Source organism: Macrotis lagotis, chromosome 3 (assembly GCF_037893015.1).
Source record: "Macrotis lagotis isolate mMagLag1 chromosome 3, bilby.v1.9.chrom.fasta, whole genome shotgun sequence".
NCBI lineage: Eukaryota > Metazoa > Chordata > Mammalia > Peramelemorphia > Peramelidae > Macrotis > Macrotis lagotis.
The window spans coordinates 236,601,705-236,628,439 of record NC_133660.1 but is presented as its reverse complement, the minus strand read 5'-3'; the positions used below and the strand labels follow the sequence as shown (position 1 = coordinate 236,628,439).

The 26,735-nt window shown below is 37.9% G+C and overlaps 1 long non-coding RNA gene across 1 annotated transcript; it reads left to right on the top strand.

Moving 5' to 3' along the window:
- The first annotated feature begins 1,541 nt into the window (after positions 1-1,541).
- Positions 1,542-26,735, top strand: LOC141516493 (uncharacterized). The gene is made up of 4 exons (XR_012476712.1): positions 1,542-1,566; positions 2,773-2,837; positions 9,177-9,300; positions 26,650-26,735. It is a non-coding gene; the product is annotated as an uncharacterized LOC141516493 (long non-coding RNA).

The following is a 26,735-nucleotide window of genomic DNA, read 5'->3' as shown; positions in this document are numbered from 1 at the left end:
GCCAGAGATTTTGTGGAGACTCAGGAAGATATGACAACTTTTTGCATACAAGAAGTAAGGGAGAGTGAAAAAGCAAGTTTCAACATATGCAGTTGAGTGACTGCAAGGATAATAGTGCCCTGAATGAAACTGGACAATCTGGAGTAGAATTAGGTTTAGAAAATTTTGCTAATGAGTTCTATTTTAGAAATAACTTTGACTTGCTTAAAGACATCCAGTTGGAGATATTCAACGAGCAGATGGTGATATAGGACTGGAGCTCATAATTAATTGGGGTTAGATAGGTATATCTAGAAGTCATCTGCATAGAGATGATAAATTCATGGAAGCTGGTCACCAAATGAAAGAACATAGAAAGAAAGAGAAGGACAGAGGTCAGAACCTCAGGGGAGACTGGGAAAAGGAAATGGAAAATTATCTAGCAAAGGGGAATGAAAAAGGAACAAACAAGTAGGCTAGCTAAGAGAGAGAAGGATCACAAAAACCTTGTAGGAAGGTCCAGGAGGAAGTGGTGAAGCCAACAGACTCAAATGCTTCAGAAGGGTTAAAAATAATAAGAAAAGACTCAGATTTACCAAGGAAGGGATCATTGGTCATTTTGAAGAAAGCAAATTTAGTTGAATAGTAAAATCAGAAGCCATAATAAATGGCTGAGAAATGACTGGTAGGAGAGTAAACAGAGGCAATGAGAGTAAATGGCTTTATTTTTATATAAAAGGGAGAAGATATAGGATTATAGCTTGACAGACAATAGAGTGAAGTAAAAATATTTGAGGATTCTGGAGGCCTGAGTGTATTTCTAGTTAACAGGAAAGAAAGTCAGCATATTAGGGAAAATTGAAGATAAGAGAGAGAATGAAATATTAAGTGAAACTCTCAGGGGAGAAAAGAGATTGGAACAAGAGCACAAGTAGAAATGTTGACCATGTCAAGCAGGAAGAACCACTTCTTTGTGAGTAATAAGAGAAAATGAGAAAATGTGGAAGAGTTTTAGCATTTAGGGCTGGGGCAGGAGGCAGTTTATATTGGGTTCCTCAGTTTTCTGAGGAAATTAGGAGTCAAGGTCATCTGCTGAGAAAGGGAAGAAAGTGGGAGTAGGAGGTGTGTGGGAAGAACAGCATTTGATTTCCACACTGGGTAAAAGAGTATGTCAGAAAATGGGGAGGAGTTTTAAGATACAGGGTTGGGACAAGAGGAAGCTTATATTGGATTCCTCAACTTCCTCAGGAAACTAGGATTCAAGGCCAGCTGCTGAGAGGGAAAGGAAAGAAAGTGGAAGTAGGTAGCCTGTGGGAAGAACAGCATTAGATTTCCACTATGAGTAGAAAGTGAACCAGGGAAAATTAAAAGCATTATAGTGCAACCCTGAAATCCCAATTGAGCTTAGTTATTATAAAGCTTGGTAGACCCAGGCAGCAGAGTGGCTTGACTTCATTTATTGGTTTTTAGTAGCATTGTGAGTAATAATGGAAAAATGAGATAATGAATATGACTAAGGTTAGGGTTTAGCAAACCATGAGGGGTGATAGCACAAGGGAATAAGGGAGTTGAAGGATAGAGGACAAGGTATTGTTGAAATGGATCAATATAAGATCTAAATTTCAAAAGAAGTTAAGGGAGAGTAGAGCAGTAATAGAAGCAGAGGAGAAAAGGGAGGAGCAGGGAGACAGGGGTTGTGGTGAGGAATAAACATCAGATCAGGAGGAATAAAAAAGAGGAAAAAATATGGAAAGACAGGAATCTGGTCAGAAGAGAATTTCAGAGTTCTAGATCATGAAAGTCAAACAGACAGATTTTTAATGAGATCAAAGGTATGAGCATCCTTATGTGTGACTGAGGTGAAATGAAAGTTAAGGTCATGGGAGTTGAAGAGGTTGATGAACTGGGAGGTCAGGTGTTTGCCATGCATGTTGGTGACCTCCAAATAAGAGGGCAGGCGTTGGGTGGGGGAGGAAGACTGTGAGCTAGGTGAACTGAGGGAAGAGAGAGAAGGAAGGAGAAGTCAGCATAGGACTCGAGGTGGATAATGATCAGAGATCTGGGAGTTTTCTGAGTCTAAGGGATTTGGGGAGGAGGTAAAGGAGAAGAGGGCACTGGTGATATTGAAAGATGAGAAGGGAGTTTTGATAGTCCAAAAGGTCTGGGAATTACTATTTGATTTAGGCTCTTACACACGGGGACCCTGTGAAAATGAAGAGAGGCATAAATATGTTTTTTCTCAAATCCTAAGGGAAAAGGAAGATTGATAAAGTAAACACCCAGTAACAGCAAATACAACTTAAACACAGGTTATAAAGAGAGAGATCAGACAAAGAGCTATAGAAAGTTTGAGGAGGAAGAGGCAGTTAACACTTAGGGCTATTTGAAAACTGTGGGGCCCTTGCCATTGAATCTTTTTTTTTTTTTTTTTAGTTTTTGCAAGGCAAATGGGGTTAAGTGGCTTGCCTAAGGCCACACAGCTAGGTAATTATTAAGTGTCTGAGACTGGATTTGAACCCAGGTACTCCTGACTCCAGGGCCAGTGCTCTATCCACTGCACCACCTAGCCACCCCCTTGCCATTGAATCTTGAAGACATAGATGATAATCCACTCCAATTAGACCCATAACTAGGGCAAGTCAACTGGAATTTTGCCTCTGGATGTAGTTAGTAGAACTCAGAACATGCTTCTTCTTCCCTACTTTCACTTGAGGATCATTCTGAGTCCTTCCCTAGCCTTGTATCACCATATTTCTGATATAATTACTCCCATGTCTTTTCTCAACCCTGGAGGCCCCCTGGAAGATGTGGTTAGCAAAGGATCTGATTCAGCTTTGCCCAGGAAGCTTGATCCTCAGGTAATTACTGACTTATACCTGACCTCTTTGCCATCCCCAACTCTTCTTCATTAGAGAGAGAAAATTCTGAGCATGCTAATATGATGTACTTGTTTCGATGAAGACATTCATCATAGGACCTTGAACAGTGGGAGTCCTGATTAACAGTCACTTTTTGCATCCTTTTTTTTAAACCAAAGCTCTTATTTCAATGGTATAGAGAACTCTGGCTGAGGAAATTCCCTCTATCAATACAGTTAAACAAATGGTTCTGCAACTTAGAGTTTTCTAGAGTTGCCTCAAGCAGTGGTCTCCAAATTTTTCTGATCAGGTTCATTGCTTTTTTTTTGTTATCCAAAAATGTTTACTGACTGAAATTATTGGTCTAATGCAAAAGATGACATTTTAAAAAATGAAATACTTTGTTACCTTGCTCACATTTATTAAATTTACAATCAGTACCTCATGCAAAAAATGACTCCTCCTTGCCTTAATTAAACTGTTAAATAAAAAAGTTGATCAGATTCATTTCTGACCGTTATCAGTAAAAAAAAAGTTTTGAGCATTCTCCCCTATGAATCTACACACACACACACATACAAATATATGCATACACATATAATATATGTACTACTATGTTAATAATTATGTTCATTTAAAGATGCAAACAAAAATAGAAATTTCAAAAGAATATGGTAAAGATGAAATAATATTGGATTTTAGAGTCCATTTTATTGAATATCAGACTGCCCTAGGCAATGTACCTTTGACATGGGAAGACCATTTTAGCAACTGTGAGGAGGATGGGTCAGAGAGGAGAAAGACTTGAGGCAGGGCTATCAATTAGGAGGTTCTTATAATAGAGTAAGGGAGATATCTGGACCTGAACTGGGTGGGGGGAGGGGGGAAGAAAGAAGAAAGAAGAGCTCTTTGGAAGGTTAAAATGACTCAAAGTTTTATAACTAACTGGATGTAAGGGTGAGAGAAAGCCAGAAATCAGCATGGTTTATATTTATATATTTATAATATCAAAGGTTATAAATGTGTTTATTTGGAAAAACAAGAATGTTTTCCACAGAATCAGAGAAGTGTGGAAGAAGGGTGGATATCATGAAAAGATAACATAAGGTGGGAGCTCTGAACTTATTGTTTTTGGTTTTTAAAAAATATTTTGGTAATTGTATTTTAACATACTTTTGGTTTCCTTTGTAATTCTATGGATCTTATTTTATACTTTTAGAAACATTATTCTGAGAAGATTGAATAAACTTTACCAGAGTGCCAAAAGGGTCTATGAAAGAAAAAATTATATGTAATAGGGTCTGTCCCAGCAAAAATGGAAGGGAGAGAGGTGGAGCTCTTATCCATTGGCCACAGAGTCTGGGAGCTCAGAGCCTTCAGATAAGATGTGATTTATGGGAAAAGGGGTGAATATTCTTGGATTGGGAGAAGGGAGATTGTTTTCCAATTTCACCAGCACAATTGCTGTGAGGGTCACCGGGTAGATTTAAGTGAAAACTGACATGAAGGGTCAATCCCATGCAGAAGAAGGAAGTAGGAAATTTGCAAATAGAGAGAGGAGGCTGAGTGGGAGAATACAGGGAATAAGAGTATATGTGGGTTGTGTTGTTCCACAACTGGCTTTCAGGAAGTGAGTGAGAAAGAACTGTTCTTTTCACAGTCCTACTAGTTGACCTTGGGGTCAGACCACTGAACCCTGGTGTCCCACCCTTTTGGAGATTCTAGACTAAAACCAAAAGCTTAAGTGACATGTCTATCTGAACCCAATCTGAGCACTGGTCTTCTGACTCCAAGAGCAGCTCAATAACCTTTACTCCAACACTATCATTTTCTGATCCCTATGACAAGCAAATTCTTATCCCGTGACCCTGAATCTAGAGTCTTCGAGTCTTCAGTTGACAAGGTAAAAATAAAAAACAAACAAACAAAAAATGTCCCATATTCTCACTCTCATACAGCCTAGCTTCACCAGTCCCCATGATCTTCTGAACTCTCTGGACCTAATGCTACTAACAAATTTGCCTTAACCTAGACCTTTCTCTCATCCTCTTTTCATCTTCCTCAAAGAATCACTGACCACCATCTGCAACTGTTGTTGTAATTTTTCTTGAGTTCTTCAACCTAATGAACTAGGAAGAACAACAGTAGGCATATGCCCAGCTCCATTCTACCCCTTCTAGACCCTCCTTCTGGGACTGTCACCTCTTTGCTTCTTTGAGATTTTCTCCTGGTCTTAATTCATGTTGCTGTGATCTCCCTGACTCCAAGTAACTCTTTCCCCTTTCTCAAGAAGTTTGGTCTCTGACCCTGAAGTCTATGCCTTCCTATTTGAGACTTTATTATATAGATTGATATCTTTTCAAAAATCCTGGTCTTCCTGTTTACCATTTCCACAACAGGGATTGTCACACCTTCGATCTTAAATATCCTCCATTACTGTGCCACTGCCTCCATGGACTTGAATTCTGAAATTCTTCTTTGATACTAATCTTCTGTTTTGTTTTTTTTGTTTGTTTTTTGTTTTAGGTTTTTGTAAGGCAAATGGGGTTAAGTGGCTTGCCCAAGGCCACACAGTTAGGTAATTATTAAGTGTTTGAGACCTGATTTGAACCCAGGTACTCCTGACTCCAAGGCCAGTGCTTTATCCACTATGCCACCTAGCTACCCCTTACTTTAAATTGGCAGTCTTAGTCTTATGGGTAACAGAACTAGGAAGTTGTCTGTTGATCTTGGGGTATGGGTTCCTGCTCTTTTGAAGAGATCATAGCAATACCCTAGCTTAGGGTTTCATATGAAGCTAGAAGTGGTATATACTACTTGGAGAGTATAAGACCAAGGTCAGTAGAAGCAATAAGACATAGCATTTGAATTCTTAGGAGACATGTGTTCCCTTTTTATGCTTGCTTTGGCCACACATTCCCTACATTTGTACCTTTCCACATATGTGATAGTCATACGTATTTCTTGGGAGAATGCTGTCCATGTTTATGGGGGAGATATTTTCTTATTTTTTAAAACAATACTATTCTGATTTGCCTTTTCATTGAACTAATTGTGTCTTATGATTGACTATTTTTTTTTTTAGATTTTTCAAGGCAGTGGGTTAAGTGGCTTGCCCAAGGCCACACGGCTAGGTAATTATTAAGTGTCTGAGGCCAGATTTGAACCCAGGTACTCCTGACTCCAAGGCCGGTGCTCCATCCACTGCGCCACCTAGCCACCCCATATGACTGACTATTGAAAGAGAAATACACTGGTGGGGACTCAAGAGCTATAGTTTCAAGAATTCATAATCACAGAGTACTTTAAACCTGTTCCCTAGGGAGCAAGAGGTTGTCTTCGATGGAACAAGTGTGAAAGGGGAGGAAGATGAGGAGAGATAGTACAAAGGGGCATTATATAAGGAAGAAAGTAAACCTGAGAGAAGGGAAAGGAACTTGCTTAAGTTTAAGTAGCTTGTTAGTAGCAGAAAAAGGACTGGAAACCAAGTTTCTTGATTCTCAGTCTTGTGCTTTTTATCCAATATTGTGCTGAATGTTATATCACAAAGTCATGGATTCTTGAGGGATTAGAAAGAACCCCAGCAGTCATCTAGTCCAACCTGCATCAATCCAAGGAACTTGTCTCCAAGAATCCCCTCCAGTATGAGTCTTTCACACTTGGATCTAAGAACTTCAGTGAGCCAGCCCATGTTATCTCCCAAGGCAGTCCATTTTAACTGCTCTTTAGCTCTAATTATCAAGGTTTCCTTGTGTCAAGTCTAAATTTGTTTCTCTACAGCTTCCATCCACTGCTCCTAGTTCTTCTGGGATCAAATAGAACAAATCTAATCCTTCTTCCACATGATGGCTCTTAAATGTTTGTAGGCAGCTTTTATGTCCTTTCTCTTTTCTTTAGGCAAAGCATCTTCAGTTCTTTCAATAGGTCTCATATGACATAAGCTCAAATCTTTTTACCAATTTAGTCACATTCTTCTCTAAAAACCTCTAAAATAACAATAGCCTTTCTATAAGACCAAGGTCAGTAGGAGCAATAAAAAGATATATCATTTGCATTCTTGGCGGGGTTTTTTAGGTTTTTGCAAGGCAAATGAGGTTAAGTGGCTTGCCCAAGGCCACACAGCTAGGTAATTATTAAGTGTCTGAGACCATATTTGAACTCAGGTCTTTCTGACTCCAGGGCTCTATCCACTGCGTCACCTAGCTACCCCCTATCATTTGCATTCTTAAGAGATGTGTTCCCTTTTTATACTTGCTTTGGTGTCAAATTCCCTACATTTGTACCTTTCCATATATGTGATAGTCATACATGTTCCCATATATATTCTTGGGAGAGTGTACCCCATGCTTATGGGGAAGATATTTTCTTATTTTTTTTTAGGTTTTTTTTCTTTTTGCAAGGCAATGGGGTGAAGTGGCTTGTCCAAGGCCACACAGCTAGGTAATTATTAAGTGTCTGAGGCTAGATTTGAACTCAGGTACTCCTGACTCCAGGCTGGTGCTCTATCCACTTGGCCACCTAGCCGCCCCCTTTTCTTATTTTTTTTTAACAATACTACTCTAATTGTGTCCTATGGCTGACTATTGAAAGGTATATATACTGGTGGGGACTCAAGTGCTCTCTCTCTCTCTATATATATATATATTCCAGTTGTGATCTGACTAGGGCAGAGTACAAAGGGACCATCTCCTCCCTAAGCCTAGACATCGTACTTTTCTTAATGCAACAAATTTGCAATAATTTTTAAGGCTACTATATCATCCTTTAATTCGTAACAAGCTTGCAGTCTGCTAAATCCCTAAGTCTTTTTTTTTTAACAAAATCCTATCTAATTATGCTTCCCCCTTATACTTGTTAAGTTGATTTTTTTTTAAACCAAGTGTGAGACTTTACACATCTCTTTATTAAATTTTATCTTATCAGCTTTGGCTCAACTTTCTAGTCCACTGAGATCTTTCTGAATCTGGATTATCATATATTATGGTACTGATGCCTATTAGCTTTGTGTCATCTGAAAATTGTATGAGCATGCCATTTACACTTCTATCCCAGTCAGTGAGAAAAATTTAACTAGCACAGAGTCAAGTAGAGACCACAGGAGCAGTCTGCTGGAGACCTCCCTCCAAGCTGACATCAAATCATTAATGATTACATTTTTGGTCCGGTCATTCAACCAGTTCCAAGTCCACTGAACTGTGTTATCATTTAGTCTATCTCTCCAACTTGTTCACATGAGAGATGTTGTCAAATGTTTTGCTAAACTCTAGGGACATTATGTCTATACAGCATTCCTCTGATTTACTAGCCTAGAAACCACATCAAAATAAGACATTATTGTTGTCTCACATGATATCCATTCTGGATGAATCTACATGGGCAATTTGTTATCATTTTCTCTTCTAGATGTCTATAACTAATTTCTTTAATAACAGATCTTGCATTTTTGCCAGGCATCAAGGTCAAATTTCCCACAAGAGATTCTATTCTTTCTTTTTAAAAAATTCTCCACATTTGCTTTTCATGATAGTTATGATGCATGTATGTAATGGAGTATTATTGTACTGTAAGAAAACTCAGGATACATGCATATAATGGAGTATTATTGTACTGTAAGAAATTTCTGGAAAAATGAATATAGTGAACTATAAAGAAATCTACATAAATTCATGAAAAGCGAAATAAGCAGAGCCAGGAAAAGAATATATAGAATGGCTAGGACAATGTAAATAGAACAACAAACAATTCCTAAACAATCAAAACTGAATATTGTGAAATTTTAAAGAACCAACTAGACTCCCCCCCACCACCAAAAAAAAAACTGGAGAAAACATTTTTCTTTCTTTGCTTATTTGAAGAAATAAGGGGAGGTTGTATTTTCCAGTGAGGCAATATTTTGCCCATCTCTTCCTTGGGATCATGTTGGACCAGGAGGATGTTTCTCTGGAGGGAGAGGGGTGGGGGCAAATAGTGGCCAGGACAATAAAATAGTCAAAGAATTCAGGGCTTAGGAGTCGGGTCAAGTATTGCTTTGGTGCACTAAGCAAACCACAGAGAGAGGAAATAAAATTGGGCTTAAGTGGGAAGAACTCATTGCACCCAAGTTAACTTTACTAGAGTTCTGGGAGGGCTGCCAAAATTGAGCCAGGGCAGTGGGGAAAAACAGATGCTGATCCTGTTTATGCTGCAAAGAAAAGCTAACTTGTAACCATGTCAGATCTCTACGTTCAAGGTCCAATCACTATTGAAGAAGGACCTTGACCTTAAAGCATAAAAGGGGTACATCTTAGAAGACTTTGAAGTCAGGTGAGTTGAAGATACATAATTCCCTTTTTCTTTTAGATCCACTCCCAATTGATGTCACTCCTGGCCACCTGCCTTGTCACTCAACCTCAGACTTATGGGACCAGGAAAGGTCAACCAGTGCTAACATTGATAAATTATCTGGGCAATGAGAGCCCTAAGGGTAAGATCAATAGATTACAAGCATACTTCTAGATCTGTTTGATCAGAAAGCCCATAGTGGAGGGAGAAAGGATACTACCAGCATAGTAGAAAACTCCAACAAGTTGGTTCCTTGATTTTTTGCTTGTACCCTGATCTTAGCCAGTTTAAAAACTCATATTCAGAATTGGGCTGAGGTCCAATAAGGGAATGAAGGCTTCCTTTTACCCACCTTCACTGGAATCTGGGATTATTGTCAGATAGTATAATGCAATGAAATGATGGAAATGACTAGGTATTTAAATGTCCTAGACTTTGGCTCAGAAGTGGCACAATTCCAGGGGACAAGAACTGGGAGGTAATGCACATATCTACACTAATTCATGGTAAAAGTCAAAAGTATTGCTGAATTGTTAAATCTGATAAATGCTAGTTTGGAAAACTGGAGACAGAGATAATGGGCAGGATCCTTTGAGAAGCTCTCACTGGATGGGGATAAAGAATTCCTTCCATGTTAACGCCAAATCAAAATGTCCTGCCATGGAAGATTAGCTTTACAACAATGTCTATAGATCAATACAAGCTAAAACAGAAGGCAATGCAGGGGGCTGCCTGGCTAGTCTGGCCCTTAAGCAAAGAGCCTAGGAGAAGAGCAGTGGCAAAGGCAGTTAATGGGTATGCATGAACTATATACATAGAAATCAAATCCAATCTTGTCCCTGTGGTAGTAATCAACTGCATCAGTTTGCCAGCACACATGACTTTTGCCTTAAGTCTCAGGTATGACAAAATACCCTAGGAGGGTCATCTTGCCACATGGCTATATGGTGTTTATTCTATCATGCCTGAAGTTTGAGATGTTCCCTGACTCTTATTAATGTTTACTCAGGATTTGACTCTACATTCCCAAGTTACTAAATAATGGTAGAAACTATCATTAGAAAAGCAACAGAATGTTGATATGTCACCATGGAATTCCACACAACTTCCAATTAAAGAGCCTATTTTACCTTTGTGAGTCCAATAATGGGCCCTGGAACATAAATATGTGATAATAGACTTTTCCTAGACCATATCACCTTCAAGCAGCTGGCATTAGAGAAAGCTGAAATGTCTCAAAACAGCTTCTGGGGGGGATAGGGAGGTAAACTGCTGACTGCAGTTCATTCTCTTAATCAATGATTATTCTCTAAGGGTGGGGTGATTCATTTATTTACCCTGGATTCCATTTAATGTATTATAAGTGATAAACGGTGGCTAGTTCAGTGACTGACATTAGAAAACTTAAGTTTAAATCTAGAATCAAACAGTAGCTGTGTGAACGTAGGCAAGTCACTTAAGTTTTCTCTGCCTCAGTTTCTTTATCTGCAAAATAAGGATAAAAATAGCATCTTTCTCCCAGGGTTGTTATGAGGATAAAAAGAGATAGTATTTGTAAATTTCTTTATAAATTAGAAAAGTATGATATAAAAGCTTGCTACAATATTATTATTACTCAATAATAGGCTTTAGACTAAATTAGAATGTCTTTCATACTTAAGTGATAAAACCCAAGATAATCAAAGAAGTTTGACCACATCCCCAGGGTCTTTTATAAATTATCAACCTTGAAACCACAGTCATTTGAGAGGTTGAAGCAAGTTTAACTTTTCAGTATACCCCTAAGGAGAAACTGGGTGGGGTAGGTGGGAGATGGGAAGATATAGAAAGGAAAGGAGAAAGAAAAGAGACCTCAGGTTTGGCCTTGAGCAGGTCTTCTCCCCTTACTTCTCCCACTCTGGCCAGCTGAGGGCCTTATGAACTTCAAAAAATGATGTTTGATTTCTCCTCACTTCCCATCAGTGTCCTAGGGAGTAGCCCATGACAGTTTTTGTATCAGAAGCTAAGCTCAGAAGAACACAGATCTGCCATGCTTTAGTGAAGGGGTCAGGAACATCTGGCCTCTGGACTATATATGGTCCTCAAAAAAAAAAAATCATTTGGTTGTCAAGACAACCACAGGCTGGGACTAGAAATGCAATAAATCTAGGAACTTTTTAGGGGTGAATTAAATGTTTGAGCAAATATAACAGGCTAATTTTTAGGATGATAATTTTGTATGACCCACGAATGACATTATAAATATCCAAATGGCTCTTGGCAGAAAAAAAGGTTCCCTACTGCTTTGGAGGAACTTTTTGAGCATCCCATGATGGGACTTCCAGCAACCAGAATCTGCTACTAATGCTCTCTGATCTTGAACCCACTCTCCCTTGTTCTGTACATGTGAATATGGAAGATGTGTTATAGACTTTTGGGGATGAGAAGGGGTGTTTCATAATAATTATTCTTTCTTAAAAACCCTCTATTTCTGGGTCAGCTAGGTGGTGCAGTGGTTAGAGCATAGGCCCTGGAGTCAGGAGTAACTGAGTTCAAATCTGGTCTCAGACACTTTATAATTACCTAGCTGTGTGGCCTTGGGCAAGCCACTTAACCCCATTGCCTTGCAAAAAAAAAAAACAACTCCAAAACCCCAGCTATTTCATAACTACCATAGCACTGCAGTGCAAAAGGGTAGAGAGGGAGCTGTTCCCAAAGGATAGGAATGGCAGTCCTGGGAAGAAGGCATAGGCAGACAGGGAACAGTATCAGTGGGCAGCTCCCACGATTCCCAGATCCAGGCCTAGGATGCTGGCTCCAGTAGATAGCAGGAGGCCCTATGCTGCTCAGTACTGAAGCTTTATAGGCACAGAGAATATTTGACAAAGAGATGACATGGCACCAGTAAAAGATTGTCTTGTAGATCCATGAGGCAGTGAAGGGGGCTAGTCTAGACTACTGAAATCAGGTTATTATTCTCTGATTTGTAATAAGGAATGAGAAGCAGAGACTAAGAAAGCTTAACTCTTAACTGTTCTACAGTAAACAAGCAGGTGGGGAGGGGAAGGAAGCAAAGCTCTGTCTCCAGGTTAGTTAAACTTTAGCAATACCACATCCAGGGAGTCACACCGGTCAAACCAGTTTTCACTGGCTTACAACCACTTTAGTAAATACCGTTTTATAAAAGTTACCTAAGGCTGGCTGACATAATGATTCTTAGCTGATTCATAGCTGATAGTCTTGGGGGAAGCACACCAGTGGGGGCTTGAGTTAATGACATAAGAGAATCTCTGATTTTTCAAAGAGACCCGTTAAGATTCCAAGAGAAAGGTATTGCTAAGCTCTAATTTATCTGTGAGAAAGAGAGTAAAAATAGTCATTCTCAGAGCTATAATTATGTGGCTCAATCTTTTACAGAATCATAAAAATTTGAGAGTTGGAAAGGATTTTGACATTCAAAAAGATCTATCAAAGAAGGTCTGTCAAGAATTCCATTCATTTTGGGGTCAGCTCTATTTGTTTTTAATATTTTATTTTTATTCAACTATATATAAAAACAATTTTTAACATTCTTTAAAAATTTTTTGACTTCCAAATTCACTCCTCTCCAGACTTTCCTATATTCCTTCCTCTCTCCTTGAGCAGTTTGATATAGATTATACATGAACAGTCATGCAAAATATATTTCCATTTTAGTAATGTTGTGAAAGAAAACAGATAAAAACAACTCAAGAAAAATAAAGTAAAAAAGTATATTTCAATCTGCATTCCGATGCTTCTCAATTTTTCTCTGGAAGCGGATAGCAATTTTTGACATAAGTCCTCTGGAATTGTCTTGGATCATTACATTGCAGAGAACAGCTAAATCATTCACAGAACATAGTATGTTCTCCTAGTTCTGCTTACTTTCCTTTGTATCAATTCATATAAGTCTTTCCAAGTTTTATTGAAATCATTTCTTATAGCACAATAGTATTTCATAAAAATTACAAACCACAGGCACAGCTAGGTGGTGCAGTGGATAGAGCACTGGTCCTGGAGTCAGAAGGATCTGAATTCAAATTGACCTCAGATACTTAATAATTGCCTAGCTGTGTGATCCTTGGGCAAGTCACTTAACCCCCCCCCCCCACGCCTTTCAAAAACAAAAACCCCCAACAAACTAAAAAAATTATATACCACAGCTTGTTTTGTCATTCCCCAATTGATAGATATTTCAATTTTCAGTTCTTTGCCATCATAAAAAGAGCTGCTATAAATATTTTGTAAATATAGATCCTTTACTTTTTTTTTTTAAATCTCTTTGGGATACAGAACTAGGAGTATTATTGCTGGGTCAAAGGGTATGTATGGTTTTATAGCCCTTTGAACATAATTCTAAATTGCTCTCTAGAAAAATTGAATCATTTCACAAATCTGCCATTATGAATTATTGTCTGAATTTTTCCACAACCCTCCAATATTTGTCATTTTCCTTTGCAATCATATTGGCCAATCTGAGAGGTGTGGGGAGATGACTCAGAGTTGTTTTTTTTTTTTAATTTCTCAAATCAATGGTGATTTAGAGCATTTTTATTTGACTATAGATAGTTTTGGTTTCTTCTGAAAACTGCTTGTTCAAATTATTTTATTAATTGGGGAATGGTTCTGATTTTTTTTTATGAAATAGACTTAGTTCTCTACATATCTGAGAAATGAAGCCTTTATCAGAGAAACTTGCTGTAAATTTTTTCAGTTATGATTTTTCTGTATTTTTCCCTCCATCCTATTTTTACTTATTTATTCTACTCTCTTTCTCCTTGTCCATCCTGAAAAGTATTTTCCTTCTGACTACTGCCTCCCCCAATCCATCATCCCTTCTATTAGCAATCCCCCTTCTAATATCTCTTTCCCCTCCTACTTTCCTGTAGGGTAAAATAAATTTCTGTATTCAATTGAGCATGTATATTATTTCCTCTCTGAGTCAATTCTGGGGAGAGGAAAGTTCATATGCATTCCTTTCCTTGTTTCCTCCATTTTTGCCTCTATTATAAAAGTTCTTTTATGTCTATTTTTAATATGAGACAATTTATTCCACTGTATATCTCCCTTCCCCCATTACATTTCATCCCGTCATATTCAAATCACACACTTGTCCTCTATTTTTATATACTCATTCTAACTGCCATAATAACGAAAAGGTTCTGAGGAGTTACAAGCATTTTGCCATGTAGGAATGAAAATTTTAGCCTTAATAAATCCCTTATGATTTCTCTTTTCATTTTCCTTTTATCCTTCTCTTAAGATTTGTATTTGAAAGTCATATTTTCTAGTCAGCTGTTTTTATAAGTATTCATAAGAATACTTAAAAGACTTCTGTTTTGTTGAATATTCAATTTTTTCCCTGAAGGATTATGCTCCATTTTGCTGCATATTATTCTTGTTTATTATATTAGTTCCTTTGTCCTCTAGAATATCATATTTCAAGTTCTCTGATCCTTTAATATAGAAGCTGTTAAACCTTGTGTTAACCTGATTCTACAATATTTGAATTCTTTCTGGTTACTTGCAATATTTTCTCCTTGACCCTGGAGCTCTGGAATTTGACCATAATATTCCCAAGAGTTTTCATTTGGGAATTTCTTTCAAGAGGTGATCAGTGGATTCTTTCAGTTTCTATTTTACCCTCTGGTTATAGCTCACTGATATGGGAGAAACCGAAACCATTTCAGGTCAAGAGACTCCCAGTGACCAGACCATCTCCAATAGCTCTGTTTCCTAAAAATCAGACCCTGGGATGTTTGATTCTCGTATAGACAATTGAGAAGGATGTCTTGTGCAGCTTACCCCTCACTATAATAAACATAACTGCAACTCAGGCTGCCAATCATTTAGTTGGTTGATGTGGTCTTCTTCATTCCTCAAAGGACTAGAGTAAGATTCTAGAATATATCAGGAAAGTTTTCTTTGATAATTTCTTTTTCTTTTCTTTTTTTTTTAGGTTTTTGCAAGGCAAATGGGGTTAAGTGGCTTGCCCAAGGCCACACAGCTAGGTAATTATTAAATGTCTGAGACCAGATTTGAACCCAGGTACTCCTGACTCCAGGGCTGGTGCTTTATCCACTACGCCACCTAGTCACCCCTGATAATTTCTTGAAAGATGCTATCTAGGTTCTTTTTTTAAAAAATCATGACTTTCAATTTAATGATTCTTAAATTATTTCTCCTCAATCTATTTTCCAGTTCAGTTTTTTTCAATGAGCTATATCACTTTTTCTTCATTTGCCCTCAATCTTTTGATTATATTTTATTGTTTCTTAATGTCTCATAGATTCATCAGTTTCCACTTGCCCAGTTTTAATTTTTAAGGAATTATTTTCTTTCAGTGGTTTTTGCATCTCTTTTTCCATATGACTAGTTCTACTTTTTAAGGAGTTATTTTCTTCAGTGAATTTTTGTATTTTTTTTCCATGTGGCTAATTTTGATTTTTAAGAAATGAATTTTCAGTGGATTTTTGTGCATCTTTTTTCCATTTATCCAATTCTGCATCTTAAGGAATTCTTATCTTTAGTGGATTTTTGTGCCTCTTTTATCATTTGATCTATTCTGTTTTTTTAAAGTATAATTTTTCTTCATCATTTTTTGTGCATTTTTACCAGTCTGTTGACTTTTTATGAGTTTCTTGCATTGCTCTCATTTTTTTCAATTCTTATCTGTCTTTCTTATTTGATTTTTTTAATATTTTTTTACCACATTTAAGGATTCTTTTTTTGGACCTGAGACCAATTCACATTTTTCTTTGAGGTTTTGGATGTATCAGTTTGAATTTTGTGGTCTTCTCAGTTTGTGTTTTGATTTTCCTTGTTACCACAGTAACTTTCTATGATCTTTTTTTTTGTCAATTGCTCTTTTTTTAGTCTATTTTTTTTTTTTTACTTTTAACTTTATATGTTACAGTTGACCTCTGCTCCCAGGGTGGAGGAAGCACTGTCCCAAGCTTTGAGCTTTTTGTATAGTTGATTTCAGTGCTAGTTCTGGGGGACTGTTAAGTTTTCAGTTTTTCCAACATGGTATGAGCTAGGAGAGGTATTCCCGGCTTGTACTCTGGTCTGTGAGTACCCTTAAGCACTCTTTTCTGCCCTGGAACTATGTTTAGGGTTCCTGAAGCTCTGATGCTAGTGCTCCTCTTCAACCTAAGACTATGACCCTGATCCAAATATGGGCAAGGCAATAAAGTCCTACACCTAGTGCCAGTACAGGGACCCTTGTAATCTCCTTCTGTCCAATTGTCCTGATGCTCTTACTGTCTATGGAGTGAGAGTTTTGGAAGCTACCAATTCAGTTGCCCCAAGGCCTGTTGCTAGCTTGCTGGAGTGTTGTCTGCTCTGGACCAACTCCACTCTCACCCCAGTAAAACAGACCCTTCCTGCTGATCTTCATGAATGTCTTGGGGAGGAAAATTTTTTTTATCTCATCTTTAAAGTCGTTTGGAGCGGGATTTGTTAAATCTCTCTCTGCCTTTTTCCTGCCATCTTGCTTCTCACCTGCCAATTTTCAAATCTTGCATCATTCCCAATATCATGCCTAAATTGACCTCTCATTAGGATAAATAGGTCTGGGAAAGAAAGGATATGAAAAAAATAGCTACAGCCATCACAAGTGTTAAAAATTCATAAAGTTTTCACAGTTTTTTGATTGGCACAACCATGTCCTCTGCAGCCTAGCAGACTTTGAACCTTGTAGTGGCTCCCTCAGGATCCTTTGAGTACTAGAAGTGATCCTACATAAGGTCCAAGAAGGCAAATTAGTACAACCAAAATCTTCTCCAATCAATGACTAGAAAAACTCTTTATAATCACTATGGATATTGTAGCCAAGAGGAATCTGGATTAAGTATGGCAAAATATGTTGTATGTAAGACCTAGAATCAGAAAGACCTGATTAAAATCTGACCTGATTAATTAGTTGTGTGACAATGGGCAAGTCACTTAACCTTTCTATGCCTCAGTTGCCTCATCTGTAAAAAGGGGATAATAAGGACTATATCTCAGGGTTGTTGTGAGGATAAAATCAAATAATATTTCTAAAGCATTTTGTAAACCCTTAAAGTGTTATATAAATGCTAGCTATAATAATGATTATATTTTTATCATCATTACTATTATTAATTATTATTCTATCTGCTTACCATGAATGATATAAGATCTACTGGTTATACAGGGCTTACCTTCTCTCATTCTTCAGAAAAAGAAAATTGATTAGACTCTTACCCAAGGGCTTAGAATCCTGACCTGGAGATTTTCTATAAGGTTATACTTAATTAAATAGCACACCATCAATTTGGGAGACATATTTTTACATAGGAGGGTCTTCCTGACTCAGCAATCCTCTTAACAATATTCTACTCACTTATATAGGACAGAGTCAGGAATTTCAACAACCCAAACTCTAGGATCAATTATGAGTATGGAGAAAAAGTTTGGAAAACCAAGGAAAAAGTTGCCATCAGGCTGCATCTGCCATAAGATAGCAAAGGAATTTCCAGACTTAATAGACCAGGTGACCTAGATCACTGAGACAACAAATAAAAAAGCGGGGGCTTTTCAGGATTTTTTTTTTTTGCTCTGAAACAGTTTGAACAGTTAACTCTGTTTTATTTGTTTATTTTTAAGTATATAATAGTAGATGACCTTGAAAGTGAACTTAGAGGTCCAAGGCTCTTATTTTATAAATATAGAAAATGAGCCCTAGAAAGGACAAATGAATTGCCTAATGTCACAAAATTCAAAATAGTAGTTTCAAAACTGATTCCAAAGCTCTTTGATTCCAAATCTATTACACTGCAGAAAAGCAAATGAAAATGGATAGAGAATTCTGATGGAGACCTAGAGTTGTTAATTGTGTTGTGATAGTTTATGTGCTGAAATTTATTGATTTGAATGTAGATCACTACTATGCAAATTCAGATACATGTAGTGATGTTCAATTTTTTTATTTTCAATTTTTCTTTATTATCATGAACTTACAATAAATACATTCTAAAATACAAAGAACAAAAAGATCATATTTGAAACTGAACTTCTATTATGTAGTTTAATTTTTAAGTATATGCTAAGTTTAACAAGGTAATAGCAAAATTGCCCAGTTGTTCTTTGTACATTTTTGTGTGATATTCATTTTCAAATTTTTAATTAAAAATTGAAAAAGTTTGTAGTAGAAACTTTAATATGATCTTTCTTCATTTAAGAAAAAAAAGAAAAAAATTGGAGGTACTTGGGTGGCTCAGCAGATTGCATTCTAGGACTAAATTCAGGAAGATCTGAGTTCAAATCTGACCTCAACCACTCCCTAGTTATGGGATTCTGGACAAATCATTTAACCTCTGTTTGCCTTAATCCAATGGAGAAGGAAATGGCAATCACTCCAATATCTTCATCAAAAAAATTCAGTTACATCTGACTCATCACAATGAAAAATTGTCATTAATGTTTAAATTTCAGATATTTGGGATTTTGATTGTTGGATGTGATTCTTGTTATGTACTGCTTTGATATTCTGTGTTAAGAATTAAGTTTAAGTTTGTATAGTAAAATGGAGTGAGGAGGATGAAGAGATAATATGTACTCTGTCTTATCCTTGCTGAATGTCTATTTAATTTAAGGCAAAGATACCTACAACATTGCTCAGCAAGGTGGTATATGCATTGTGACTTCTAATAGCCACTATATCATTCTAGCTGTATCTCTCTGAGCATATTAAAATGAAGATCCATAATTTCTGTCTTTCACATACAACAAATATCACAGAACACAGCTCAGGGCATGTAGCTTTCAGTACCCTCTACTTTTTGGCATGCTTAGTCAAAATTCTGGCCTCTGTACTCTAGTTAAAGCTTTGCTTGACCATCAGCACTTGAGTTCCATTTTTTTTTTTATTAAGCTGTGCCTTCGGGGAGGGAGGGGCAACACCCTATCTGTGGCCACAGTAAAATATTTTATGATTGAGCTTGATCATTTCTCATACTAGAAATTTTCATGATCTTTGACAAATATAGTTTATTATTGAGGAGAATTGTTAGAAGGAAATGTTACTCCTTACACCATGAATTGGGACTATTTATACACTTTTATCTTAGATTCAGCCAGAATTTTGTGTATCAGTTTATTATATTAGGCACATCTGAGGTTAATTCCTCTGAGCTGTGGATATCCCATCTACTCCCAACAATCCGTGCAGTTACTGTATTATTAATTATTATAATTATTAAAATTATATATAAATTATATATAATTTCATATATAATTAATAATAATAATGATGATGATGTTGATGATAATGTTGCAGCAACATCCAGTTACTGTAAATTATCCTACATGAAACATGGAAAGCAAGTAGTGCAGCCAAAGCTTCTTCCTGATCCATAACTGGAAAAGTCCTGCATGATCACTTTGGATATCTAGGCCAAGAGGAAAATCTAGATTTGGTGTGGAACCTAAGTCACAAGTAGCTATGTACAAGAAATGTGACATCTGAGCTTGATCTATTAGATGAGATGTGTTCCCCAATAGAATTCCTTGCTTGGAGAGCACAAGCAATGGAGCAAGGACATTCTGGCTCTGGAAGTAGCTAAGAATAATATAAGATATTCTAATGGTGATAGTAATGTGTTTTATCTAACCCATTACCTAAAACATCCAGGCAACCTGACTCTGAGGGCCCACTACAATGGGTACTAGATCTGGAAGGAAGGAAGACTAGAACTACAATAATAGATTCTCTTCAGGAAAAAATGAATTGAGAGTATTTTTTCTTGGTTCTTTATTGTCCCTTTATTTTGGTGCTTTGTTCTTGCCCTGAATTATAGACATCATAAAGTGTGAATTTCTTGTCTAGTCCTGGTTACTTATTACCCTATTTATATCACACCGGTAAGGATTAATTGAAGGTTGATGATTAATTCAAGGCCAGTTCATACAATTAAACTATATCTTTGGACTTGGCCTACAAAAGGGGATGATTCAGTTACTAGCTCAGACATTTTCCAGATATGTGAAACCTTAGGCTTGTCTCTGTCTATAAAATGAGGGTTTTAATTCATAAGATCCCTTCTAGCTCTAAACCTGCCAATCATTGAAGGTGGACTAGAGAACTGGAGAAAGATAGGAGCAGAGGGGAGAACTACAGAGATTCAGACTTGATTGCCTAAAAGCAGGCCCGCACATTTCTGTACCTGCTCCAAGGAACCTCATGGCCCAGGGATTGCCACCTATAGAAACAGTGATAGAGCAAAGAAGAGTTTCTGGACTGAGCTAGGAGATCTAAGGGTTCAAAATGGTAGCCAAGAGATGTACTGATCAAATAAGAGAAGTCCACTTCTAGAACAAACAGGGGCCTATTCTTATGAACAGTTAGGAAAAGAGCATGATATGAAGGTACAAAACTGGACCTTGGTTCTCACTGCCCCCTCCCATTCACTCAGTCCCTCAAATCTGCAACCTCAGTGTCATGTCCTTACTGACAATCATTTCGCATATATTCAATCTGTTACTAAATCTTATTGTTTGGACCCTACAATATCTCCCATTTATATCTCCTCTTCACTTACATACCCTCTAATCCTTCTTTGTGACCTTTTATCCTCTGGCACATAGCTTCCCAACTGACCTCCCTACCTCAAGTCTCTCCACACTTCATTTAATCTGCCCTGCAGATGCCAAGGTGACCTATCCAAAATACAAGCCTGACCATGTTATCTCCTTGTTCAAGCTCTAGTGGCTCCTTATTACCTTCAAGATCAAATAAAAAAATCCTTTCTCTAGATTTTAATGTTGTTTTTTTCTTTTGCAGCTTGGACCCTTCCCTTCTTTATGATTTTCTTCCACTTGACTCTCCCCTCTGCTCTCTACCATCCAATAATAATAATAATATATTTTTCCTACACAAAAATTCTATTTCCTGCCTTTGCCTTCACATTGACTGTCCCTCATGACTGGAATGCTCTCTCCTCCACATCCCCATCTCTTAGAATTCTGAGTTTTCATCAAGAATCAGCTCAAGGGGGCAGCTAGGTGGGGGGGGGGCACGGCTAGGTGGTGCAGTGGACAGAGCACTGGTCCTGGAGTAAGGAGTACCTGAGTTCAAATCCGGCCTCAAACACTTAATAAATTACCTAGCTGTGTGGCCTTGGGCAAGCCACTTAACCCCACTGTCTTGCAAAAACTAAAAAACAAAACAAAACAAAACAAAACAAAAGAATCAGCTCAAGGGGTAGCTAGGTGACACAGTGGATAGAGCACTGGCCCTGGAGTCAGGAGTACCTGAGCTCAAATCTGGCCTCAGACACTTAATAATTACCTAGCTGTGTGGCCTTGGGCAAGCCCTAAAAAAAAAAAAAGAATCAGCTCAAACACAATTTGGAACTACACCAAAAGGGCAATAAAACTGCATACTACTACTAGGTTTGCATTCTAAAACATTATAAAAAAGGGGAAAAGACCCACATGTACAAAATTATTTATAGCAACTCTTTTTGTAGTGACAAAGAATTGGAATTGAGTGGATGCCCATCATTTGGGGAAAGGCTGAACAAGTTATGTTACCTGAACATGAGGGAGTACTATTACTCTGTAAGAAATCATGAGCAGCCAGATTTAGAAAATCCTGGAAACACTTGCCTGAACTGATGCTGAATGAAGGGAGCAGAACCAGGAGGACATTGTATACATTAACGGCAACATTATGAAATGTTCAACTATGATGGACTCAGATCCTCTCAACAGTTCAATGATCAAGGACAGTTCTAAAAGGCTTATAATGAAAAATGCCATCCTCATCCAGAGGAAAAACTATGGAGACTGAATGCAGAGCAAAGCATACTGTGTTCACTTTTTAAAATGCCTTTTGTTTACCCCCCACCTTAGTTCTTACTTCTTCATCCACAACATGACTAATATGGAAATAAATTAAGATTGCTTGCTACCATGGGGAGTGGGGAGGGAAGGGAGGAAGGTAGAAAAATGTGGAACTCAAAAGCTTGCAAAAGGATGAATGTTGAAAACTATCTCTGCATGTAATCGGAATAAAATAAAATAATATAAAAAAAGAATTAGCTCAAACAACACCTTTTACAGAATTTTCCCCCAGTTCTTTGAGCCTTCCCCTTATAGGACTCTATGTATTTGCATGTCTCTAATTATTGGACTATTGTTCCCCCTAGCTGAAATGGAAGCTCTTAAGGTCAGGAATTTTTGCCTTTCTTCCTAGTTTGAGCTCTTAACACGTAGTAAATCCTTGTTGATTAACTGATTGCTGACTCTTTTTTTTTTAGTTTTTTTTTTTTTGCAAGGCAAACAGGGTTAATTGGCTTGCCCAAGGCCACACAGCTAGGTAATTATTAAGTGTCTGAGACCAGATTTGAACCCAGGTATTCCTGACTCCAGGGCCAGTGCTTTATTCATTAAGCCACCTAGCTGCCCCGACTGCTGACTCTTGATGGAAAGGGGTGAGCTGTTTCTTCCCTTAATGGCCAGCATCTCTAAGATAAAGCAATGTTTGGGGAAGACTCAAAGCAGCCAACAGAGACTGTGCATCAGAAAGGAAGCAGAAACACAAATCTAGTCCTTGTTTAAAGATTAGATTGCTAAGAATAGAAATTGAAGCACACACACACACACACACACACACACACACACACACACACACACACACACCATTGCTGCTGAGAGTGCAGTTGGCACATTCATCAGCTAGCGAAGCTGAGGATTCAGCAGAGGAGAATGATAAACTGTCAGAGCCAGAAGGGCCTTCAAAGATTCCAGAGCCATAGAATCCATAAGATCTTAGAGCTGGAGAAAATCTCGGAGGCTGCTTTCAGGTCTGAATTTTTTAAGTTCCATATTGGTCTTCCTTTCACCCACACATCACTGTCCTTAATTGTGACAATATTCATGTTTTAAGAAGCACTTTGGAGAAAATCCATAAAAGCAGCCAAAATGAATTGAGACAGAGAAAGAAGCCTGGTTGGTGTCCAGGGATCTGGGTTCAAGTGCCAATTCTGGTTGTGACTGTCTGTGTGATGGTTGACAAACCTGCTTCCTGTTCCATAAAACGAGGGGATAAGATCTGAGGACATCTAGAATGCTTTCAGCTTTGACGTGCTACATAAACTCTCTCATTTCAAAGAATGAAAAATAGAAAGGGTAAAAGAAGATGGGTGATTTAATTAGAAGGGGGATTGAGGAGGGAAGAAAGAATACACTTATCCACAACTTGGATGAAAGCACAGAAGACATGCTTATCAAACCTGCCAAAGCTAAGAAAGATAACAAAAGAGTTGGATGTCAGAGTTAAGATCTCTGACTAGACTAGAACCCCCAGTATAATGAAGGAGAAAGTGGGTCAGACATGAAGTCAGAGGAGCTGGGTTTAAATCTTGTATGATCTTGAACAAATCAATAAGCTTTGTGGGCCACATTTTATTCATAAAAATGGAGGGGGTTGGGGCAGTTAGGTGGTGCAGTGGATAGAGCACTGACCCTGGAGTCATGAGGACCTGAGTTCAAATCCTACCACAGATACTCAGACATTTAATAATTACCTAGCTGTGTGACCTTGGATAAGTCATCTAATCCCATTTCCTTAAATAAAAATTCTTAAAAATTGAGGGGGTGACTAGGTGACTTTTGACATTCCTTCCAGAGTTAATCTATGATTCCATTATCCATCATTATTTCTGAAATAAAGCAACTTCAGGTACAAGCATTGCTAATGGTGGGCCAGAGGGATACCCTTATTCTGCAGCAGATGCAACACAGCATCTTTACTAGGGCTGTGTAGCTTAGTGGAAATGATTCTGGGCTTGGACTTAGAGAATCTAATCCTCATTCTGCCACTTATTCCTTGTATGACCTTGAATAAGTCCCACTACACATACACCAACCCCCCCATTCCTATCTATAAAATGAGGGGGTTGGATTCCATTTTGATCTGTGCATATCATGGATGCAATTATAAAGACTATATCAGATTGCCTTTGGTTGTGGGGAAGGAGGAGGGAAGAGAGGGAGGGAGAAAAAAATTGTAAAACTCAAAACTTTACAAAAAATGTTTGGTAGAAACTACCATTGTATGTAATTGGGAAACAAATAAAATATTTATATAATGATTTAAAAAATGAAAGGGCCTCTTTAGACCTTTCTGGTCCCATAGTCTGGATGGCTACTTTTGATGGTATCAAAAGGGATTCCTGCTCAGAAAGGAACTGGATGAAATGATCTTTCTAATGCTGACACTCTCTGAGTTCTATAACTGATATCCAAGATAAGCAAGACTAAAATAAGAAGAGGAGTTGGCTGTTCTCTATCTTCACCAAGTCCAGCACAAAGAAGAAAGAGACTTGGGTTAGACATCTCATGGAATCTACCCCTTGGCATTCAAGATTGGGCCTTCCTATAACATGTACTTGTGAAACTGCCTTGGAGCTTTTTTATTAAATGTCAAATAAACACTGACCTATGAGAAGAATGGAAGAGAGTGCCTTATGATTCATTAAAACTAGAGATAAGGATGGAGGAGGGGTGAAGAATGGCTTTTTATATTTAAAATGAGCTTTTAAATCTCCTCAAGGAAGCCAAATTAATTTCCATTCTAATATTTTCAGTGTAATTATGTCTGTTCTGAATAAGGACCTGCTTTCTTGGAGACTAGGGCATGGGTTATATGGTCTTGAAGTAGAGCTTGACATCCCAGTCAGCTCTGACTCTGGAAACTTCTCAGTGGATGCTATCTCCAGGGGCCAAAAACTGCCTCAGGTCCCAGGTGTTGTTTGTCTGACTTTCTCAAAGAGGACCATGGCATCAGGAAAGTAATGTCATAGCATGCAAGTGAATTGGATTTAAGTGAGGGAGTGTTGTGCAAAGTAACCAGCTTCCCTTTCTCCTCTAGAGCCATCTGGGTCCAGGGGTCAAATGTGGAATAGAAGGACCAGAGATGGACCTGGATACAATGGAAGACATGGCCTTTTTAAACTAAGGTCTTTAAAAGGTCTCAGTTTGACTGAAGCAGCACACATTCAATGATTAAGTCTAGATAAGAATGAAAAGGAGGCAGAAAATGGCCACATTTACTTAGTCAAAAAACCAAACAAACAAACAGTCTAGGAGGTTGCTCTGCCATGGTAAAGAAAGTATGGAAAGTTAGGAGTGGAGCCTAAAGAGGTTGCTTAGTAACCCTGCCTCCCCTAAAAATATCTCAGGTCAATCTTGTAAATATCTATAAACACATATGAATGAATGAATGAATGAATAAATAGATCAATAAACATATATACACACACACATGTCTCCCTTGGCTAGATTTTAAGCTTCTCAATTTAAGATTCAATTACCCCACGTTAAAATGGTGAGAACTATTTTAATGCTTGTCTTTGTTTCCCTGAGCAACCAGCACAGTGCTGGGAATAAAACAGGTACTTACTAAATATTTCTTGATTGATTGAGAGAAAAATGCATTCTTTCTGGAGCTCTTTACATGTAATCCATCACTAGCCAAGAACCCAACCTAGGATGAGAGAAAGATTACTATACTTGAACTGATAGAAAAGTATCTTGGACTTTTAGTGAACTGCAAGCTCATTCTGAGTCAACAGTGTGTCATAGCAGTCAAAAAAGAAAAAGAAAAAATGAAACCCAAAACCAAACCTTCCTAAAAGCTGTGTTTTTATTGAGGGAAGGAAGAGTTCTGCTGTCCAGGAAGCAGCATGGCAGAATGGAAAAAAATGCTGTCTTTAGCTTCAGAGGATGTGGTTTCAAAGTCTACCTCTGCCCTAGTGAGTTTAAATAAATTACTTTTCCCTCTGTGCCTCAGTTTTCTTACCTGTAAAATGAGGGGCTTGACCTAGATGACCTCTGAGGCTCTTTCTAGTCCTAAATCTTTTAGCTTCTGTTCTACTCAGACCATATTTGGAACATTATGGGTTTTTAGGGTTTTTTTCAATTTTTACAAGGCAATGGGGTTAAGGGGCTTGCCCAAGGCCACACAGCTAGGTCATTATTAAGTGTCTGAGGACAGATTTGAACTCAGGTACTCCAGACTCCAGGGTCAGTGCTCTATCCACTGCGCCACCTAGCCACCCAGGAATATTATGTTTAAGAAAGGATGTGCACAAACTGAAGTATAAGGAGCAGAAAGACTCAACCAGAGAGGGCCTGAAGATTGTTCCATTAAAAAGTCTTGTTGGAGAAACTAGAAATGGTTAATCTGGAATAGAACCTAGGGAGAACTTGAGAGTTGTCTTCAAATATTTAAAAGAATGAAGATTTATTCTGCTTGGCCCCCAGAGAGTGGAACTAGGTAGGAGCAGTGTGTAGCTTGATGCATGTAAGAAATTTTGAGCAATTAGAATTATCTAAAATTGCTCCTGCCTTGTGAATTCCTGCGCTGTGAATTTCTACAGAGGTGAATATGTTCTTGATAAACATCACTAACTAAGCATGTGACTGTTCCTTCTTTCTCAAACATCAAAAATTGAAACAGGCCATCTCTATGGACTTTTCATCACTACAGTTCTGCAAGAGGAAGCCAGATGATTGCAGCTCAGGAATTTGTAAATGAGAATCATT